Genomic DNA, 6479 nt, shown 5'->3' with positions numbered 1-6479 from the left:
ATTTAACAATCTCTCCCTCTCTCCTTCTGCTGAGCCACACATGATTTTATGGAGATGCTAGTGATCCTGATCCTTTCTGCTCTTCGGACCTGCCTGATCTGTTCAGATGGCCTACCTCTGGATGGAGCTCTCATCAACTCCAATTCCAGATGGACATTCTCACTGTGGTTGCTGGGACTACGGTTGCTTCTAAGGCTAAGGACTGCAATTACAACATGCAGTTTTGCACTCGGGTCCCCTTTGAACAGTGGACTAGTTCAACAAACAGACTTCATATAAACCCATAATGAACTTTTTTTTTTTTACTTTCACACTATCCATTGTAACCCAGATGAGGATGGGTTCCCTTCTGAGTCTGGTTCCTCTCAAGGTTTCTTCCTCTTAACATCTTAGGGAGTTTTTCCTCTCCACCGTCGCCACCGGCTTGCTCAATTTGGATAAAATCACACATTTAAAATCTGTATCCCATGTTTATATATTTCTGTAAAGCTGCTTTGAGACAATAACCATTGTAAAAAGCGCTATATGAATAAAATTGAATTGAATTGAAAATTGAAGTATGACATACAAAAATAGAAGAAATCAAGATGGGGTAAATACTTTTTTACAACACTGTATATTCAGTTTGACCTTTCCCCACAGATATCATGCTTTCACAACCAACATACTGTTTACATTTCATTAAACAGTATTAACAATTTAGGTCATTTTGAGTAAGTGGAAATGATAATGCAACAGTGTATTTCAATGATGATCACAACATTTCAAATAAAAATGTCAAAAAAGTTAAGGAATCCACAGTAGTACACAATAGATCCTAATAATACATATATACTGGGGTCAAGCCAATTATCAACACCATGAGCACCATAAGAAGCTTTGTGACATTTTTGGTTCGAGTCCATTGAACAGTGTATGAGGACTTGAAAAATAACTAAAAATAGCTATTTCTTAGAAATTTTGTCTAGTATATAATGCTGTTCTCAAACTGCTCAGGTAGCATCTGGGCATGATGATTATCATGCAGGAAAGCATTAAAGAGTTACTGTATAAGACAAAAAAGCCATTTTTGCTATCTCCTGACCAGTATGGGTCAGTGTGCCGAAATACTGCAGGTACCTTAGGGCCTAATGGTGATGATACTTACCAAGGTTCCTCACAATCCCTCAAAGCATTTCAGAGATACAGCCTCAAGTTAAATTTTGCACATTCTTCAAATTCATTGACACACCATTCAAAAACTGTATGGTTTATCAAAATTCTGTGAATAGCTTTTTTGTCATGAGTGCATCTAGATGATGCAGGCCAATTTTCATGCAAATTTGATGATTTTCTGACAAACTGTTCAGAAATTATAACCAAAAATGTACTTTTTTCATATATCGTGATGACTAGGTGGCACTGGTTCGAAACTGAGCAGGCACCCTCAGGTCGTGATGCCTATGACAAATAAGTTTGGTATGAATATGCTAATGTGTTGCAGAGGTATACCCTCATGTCCATTTTGGCATGCTCACCAACTAATTCATTGAAGCACCATTCGAAAATGGTAGGGTTTATCAAAATTCTTTGAATAACTTTTTGTCATGAGTGCCTCTAGATGAGGCACACCAATTTCGTGCAAATCGGACAAACGTCCTAGGATGCATTCGAAAAAGAAGGTTTTTCCGAAAATTCTAAATGGCAAAAAAACTTTCATGACGTCGTAGGGTGCAATCGAATCATCTTGAGCCAAGGAATCAGAGGAATGAAGGATTTCATTTCTAGGACTCACGGTTCAAAAGTTATTAACATAAACATAAGCGCAATTTTATACATTTGGTGGTGCTAGAAGGATTGAGTTAGAGAATCCAAATTTCCTGTATTAACAGAACACGCTGTCCTCTATCTGTGTGCCAAATTTCATAACATTCCCACAAGCAGTTCTAAGGCCTAGATAGATTTCCAGAGCAGAAGAAGAAGAAGAAGAAGAAGAAGAAGAAGAAGAAGAAGAAGAAGTAACTAACGAAAACAATAGGGATGTTCGCCCCTTCGGGGCTTGACCCCCAATAACAACAGACAAAAATGAATTTGTTCATACAGAAAGATGTTTATTGAATGGTAAAAAGGCTATGTCTGCTATTGGGAGTGGCAGCAAAACTGTGTGTAATTAATATGATTACTTTTATCAAAAACATTTAAAATATTTATATATATTTACAATTGTCTATAAATGACATTCAATAGATTTCATAGTTGTGGTTACAAGAAATAATCAGTCATAACCCAGCCAGATCCCGTCCACTTCCCTGTGTTCCAGGGTTCTCTACCTCTTGCTTCTTTGTCTGTCTGTGTGTGTGTGTGTGTGTGTGTGTGTGTGTGTGTGTGTGTGTGTGTGTGTGTGTGTGTGTGTGTGTGTGTGTGTGTGTGTGTGTGTGTGTGTGTGTGTGTGTGTGTGTGCGTGCGTGTGTCTGGACATAGCACTCCAATTCACGCCTCACCTGACTGAAGATTGATCTCACTTGGTCTTCATCTACTCACCCAATCTGCAGTGTTTAGTGTTTAAGCCCCATTTTTCAGCCACTCATCGCCAGAGTGTTCAGGCTTCAGTGACAGACGCTTCCAGCCTTCCTCACATTTCTTTTCATGGCATGTCCAGCAGTGGTGGTTGGTCAATAGAAGGCACTGAGGTGCTGCACCCGTCAAGTTATAAAGAGAAGAAGGCTACTTAAACATGGTAAACATAAGTTAAACATATATTGAAAAATAATTATGAAATAAAATTATTTAGTCATACGATTTGCCTTTTAGTCAAGTTAGCATTTATTAAAAAATAAAAAAAAATCTAAATTGTATTTCATTCATATGTGTGCGCAGGGTGCCGGCCAAATGAGTGCATATGTAGGTCCTTAAACTTTTGAAAAGCAGGTGACTTGATGCTGCTCTCTAATTGGCTTGCTTCAGATTGTCCTTGGGGCACAGCTCATTGCACCCCAGACACTCCCACTTTTGTTGTTAGTGAATCAATATTGTTTTTATATTTTTTTTACCTCATGTGATTGGACCATACTCAACGACTCTCTTTCACCCTCAACAGCGTGTCAGTTGACCGGCACTGCAAGAGATTGTTAATAATCTAGAAGGCACAACATTTCTTCCAGATGAAAGACAATTTGGTTTTGTCTTTATAAATGAAGAAAAAAAAGGATAATGGAGCTTGGACCAGATCAATCCAACTTACAAATTCAGCAGCAGTCAGGTGATCATGGACAAGTTTACACCCGGGGTTTCTCCAGTTGGCGTTGGCTAGATGTACGCAAGTAAGTCGTGTATTTTATTGTTTTCCTTGTTTGCTGTTTCAAAGTCTTGGCACCGAAACGTCGTGGACAACAAGGGGAGTACGAGACTTAAACCATCTTTCTGAAAAATGCAAATGGCATGAAAGTAGCAGCAGCCATCTAGACAGTGCTATGAGGCTACACTTTTTTGGGGAAGCTTAGTATTGCTGAAGAACTAGATGAAGGCTACAGTATTGGCATTAGAAGGCAAGGGCAAAATTTATTTTCAAGTAGTGCTACTGGCCATTGTTTAGGCAACATTGCAGTGTTTTTTTGAGTGATTACAGCTTTTTTGAGTGATACTTTATTACTGATAATAAACCCACATTAAACTCAAATTCACTGATTCGTGGTACCTTATTGCATACTTTAAGAGTTGCATTTTCCATTTTTAGCTAAGCATTTTAGCTAAGTTGATACATTGTTATATCACCTGTTAAATGGCTATTTAACAATTACATTCAGTCCCATATTACTGACGGTGCTATGTTCAGTTTTCATTGCGCCCTCCCCAAAATATTTAGCACCAGCCGCCACTGCTACGACCCTCCAGTGTTTTCTTTGTCGAGTTTTCCTGTGCTTATCCTGTCCGTTTCTCCTCCTGTTCCAGATTCACTGCTCACGCTGCCTGCCTGCTCACTCTCGGCTCACTTCCTGCTATGCCCAGCCCCACCTTCCTCCTGGTTCACCGACTCTGCACTCGGCTCTCAAACCACTGACCCAAGTTTAAGCCTACTCATGCGCAGTCTCCCACTCCCTTCAACTGAGGATCCAACCCTCATGCTTTGGACCCATGTTCGAATCCCGACCTCCACCACCCTATTTCAACTCACCTGTCTCACACACCCTCACTCCCTCTTAATAAAAGCCGGTTTATCCTGAACTCCTGTGTCTGTGTTCCACATTTGGGTTTGCCAAACTCCACCTCTTGCTCAACTGTCACTTAAGTCCAGAGATAATTTTGCTCTAAATACTGATATGTACTTTCTTAAAAATAATGTCAATTGCTATAATAATACTAGTGTTCATGTGGAATCAAAAACATTTTGGCATTAAAGTTCTAAACACCAACATTGTGCTAAAACACTGTCCACAGATCAAACATTTATGCAACATTCACCAAGAAATTCCTCAGTCTTTACTCATTACACAATGCATCAGGTAGAAGGGCAAACTGCAAATCAGAAACCTCAAAACCCAGCTGGAATAGACCTAACTCAAGAGAGATGCCTCCAATTAAATTACGTCTTTAAGAACTGGTCTCATCGCACATAGGAGGCTGTCTTTTGTATTCATATGAAGCCATGGGATGAAAATAAATTAACTAAATTAATTGCAAAGCAAAACAAGAGAATGCAGATGCATGCCTTCTCTCTGAAGCTGACCCAAATAAAAAAAAAAGCCAAACTCATTTTCTCTCAATTATTTATCAAACAATAGCCTCATGGACCATTTGACATCAAGCATGAGTAACTGATGCTTATGTGAGCTGAGAATGAATGAGATGTCCATTTCACAAAGCCATACTTTTAAACCAAAAATAAAAACGTAGGTGCATTATTTGCAGATGACAGTTTATACACACCATACAATTCCATACCAAAACATACATGCTAAAATAGTTTAACTAAGTCAAGCTTTGAAAATATTCACATGACTCGACACTAATTTTGATTGACGGAGTGCTGGTTTAAATCCTGGAATATAACTAAATAAATGTAATGTCTAATTTTTGACATTTTTTACTTCGCTGCTGAAGTTTCTTCTTCTATGCTATGACTCCCTGTTTCTTTCCAGCTTGTTTTGGTTATTGAGGATGGGTGGACAGACTGCAATAAGGCCCTTTAGTCTCCTTCTTGTTTACAATTGCTGCCACGTGTGCATCTCCTTCCCCATCTTTCATTTTACACTTGACCAAGCATCTGAAATGAACCTCAAGGAGACAAACATGAGGCCATGCACAGTTATAATTTCCCAATAATGTGGAGAGGTGGTGCATTAACTGAATTAGCTATCTTCTCTGGCTTGTTGTCTTTTGCGATAAGAGGCTAGCAGAGCTGCCATTTGCTCTGAGCAGGATTAGGGAGGGTGCAGGGCCTATTTCGAACAACATGGGAGCGCATCATAATGAGGCTGCTGCACAGGGCTGTAGACACACTTTTCATTGAGCTCTTTAATCATAGTCAAGGTGAATTTTCCTCTCTTCCGAATGAGTGCGAGGAGGGGATTTGCAAGTTCCAAATTTGCTGATGACATTTAATCTCTGTGGAGGAGGACTGCAGTTTCTGACTGACATTCATGCATGCAGAATGAAAAAGGACATGGGTGGAAACAATGAACAGAATACATATTTGACTCACAGGATGACATTGTTTCAAAGCTATTAATTTATTCTGTGATATAACAGGGAAAATGTTCATTATACTAATATTGTTAATGTCCTATATTTTATACATATTGTTAATGATCACTTTTTATATGTTTGCTGTCCATATAGGTGGTGTTATCTGTCTAGCTGTCATGACCAATCTAGGTAGGCCAAAACATAAATAAGGATGTTTTCCTCAGCCTTCCGGTTCACCAACTGCCACACCCAAAATTCAAGCCAAAGTATTAGCCAGTAGTTTATCAAAGCAATTTCTTCAGGGATAAAGTAAACAATCTCCCTGACATAGACAGCTAATTAGGAGTTATTATGAAGACCCAATACTGGGTAGGATCCCACTCTGCTTTCAGAGCAGCCTCAATTCTTTATGGTGCTGTGATGCATTCCACAAGGTGTAGTGAAGAATCTCAAGGTGTTCCTTTGAGATTTTCTTCTAAGTTGACATGATTGCATTACATAATTGCTGGCTAACTGGTGCTCTACTGGATTCAGGTCTGTTGACTAGGGAGGCCATTGAAGTAAACCGAACTCATGCTCATGGAAGCAGCTTCAGATGACTTGTGCTTTGTGATATTATAATGGAAGTAGCCATTATAGGATGTGTAAATTGCCATATAGGAATGGATGTGGTCATCAACAATATTGGCACACACTGGCATTAAGGTGGAAAATGTGTGCCAAGAAAACATTCCCCACACCATTACACCACCACCACCACAGAGTCCATTCAGTGAATATTTAAGCTATATCACAAGCAAGAGTGCAGATATACTGAA

The 6479-nt window shown here is 39.2% G+C and overlaps 1 long non-coding RNA gene across 1 annotated transcript; it reads left to right on the top strand.

Annotated features, from left to right (window-relative positions):
• The first annotated feature begins 2890 nt into the window (after nucleotides 1-2890).
• LOC128615042 (uncharacterized) lies at nucleotides 2891-4200 on the top strand. The gene is made up of 2 exons (XR_008387137.1): nucleotides 2891-3299; nucleotides 3928-4200. It is a non-coding gene; the product is annotated as an uncharacterized LOC128615042 (long non-coding RNA).
• Nucleotides 4201-6479: the final 2279 nt, after the last annotated feature.

The sequence above is a fragment of the Ictalurus furcatus genome, chromosome 11, assembly GCF_023375685.1.
Source record: "Ictalurus furcatus strain D&B chromosome 11, Billie_1.0, whole genome shotgun sequence".
Taxonomy (NCBI): Eukaryota; Metazoa; Chordata; class Actinopteri; order Siluriformes; family Ictaluridae; genus Ictalurus; species Ictalurus furcatus.
Note: the sequence above shows the minus strand (reverse complement) of the source record. Positions and strands in the feature narration are given on the sequence as shown.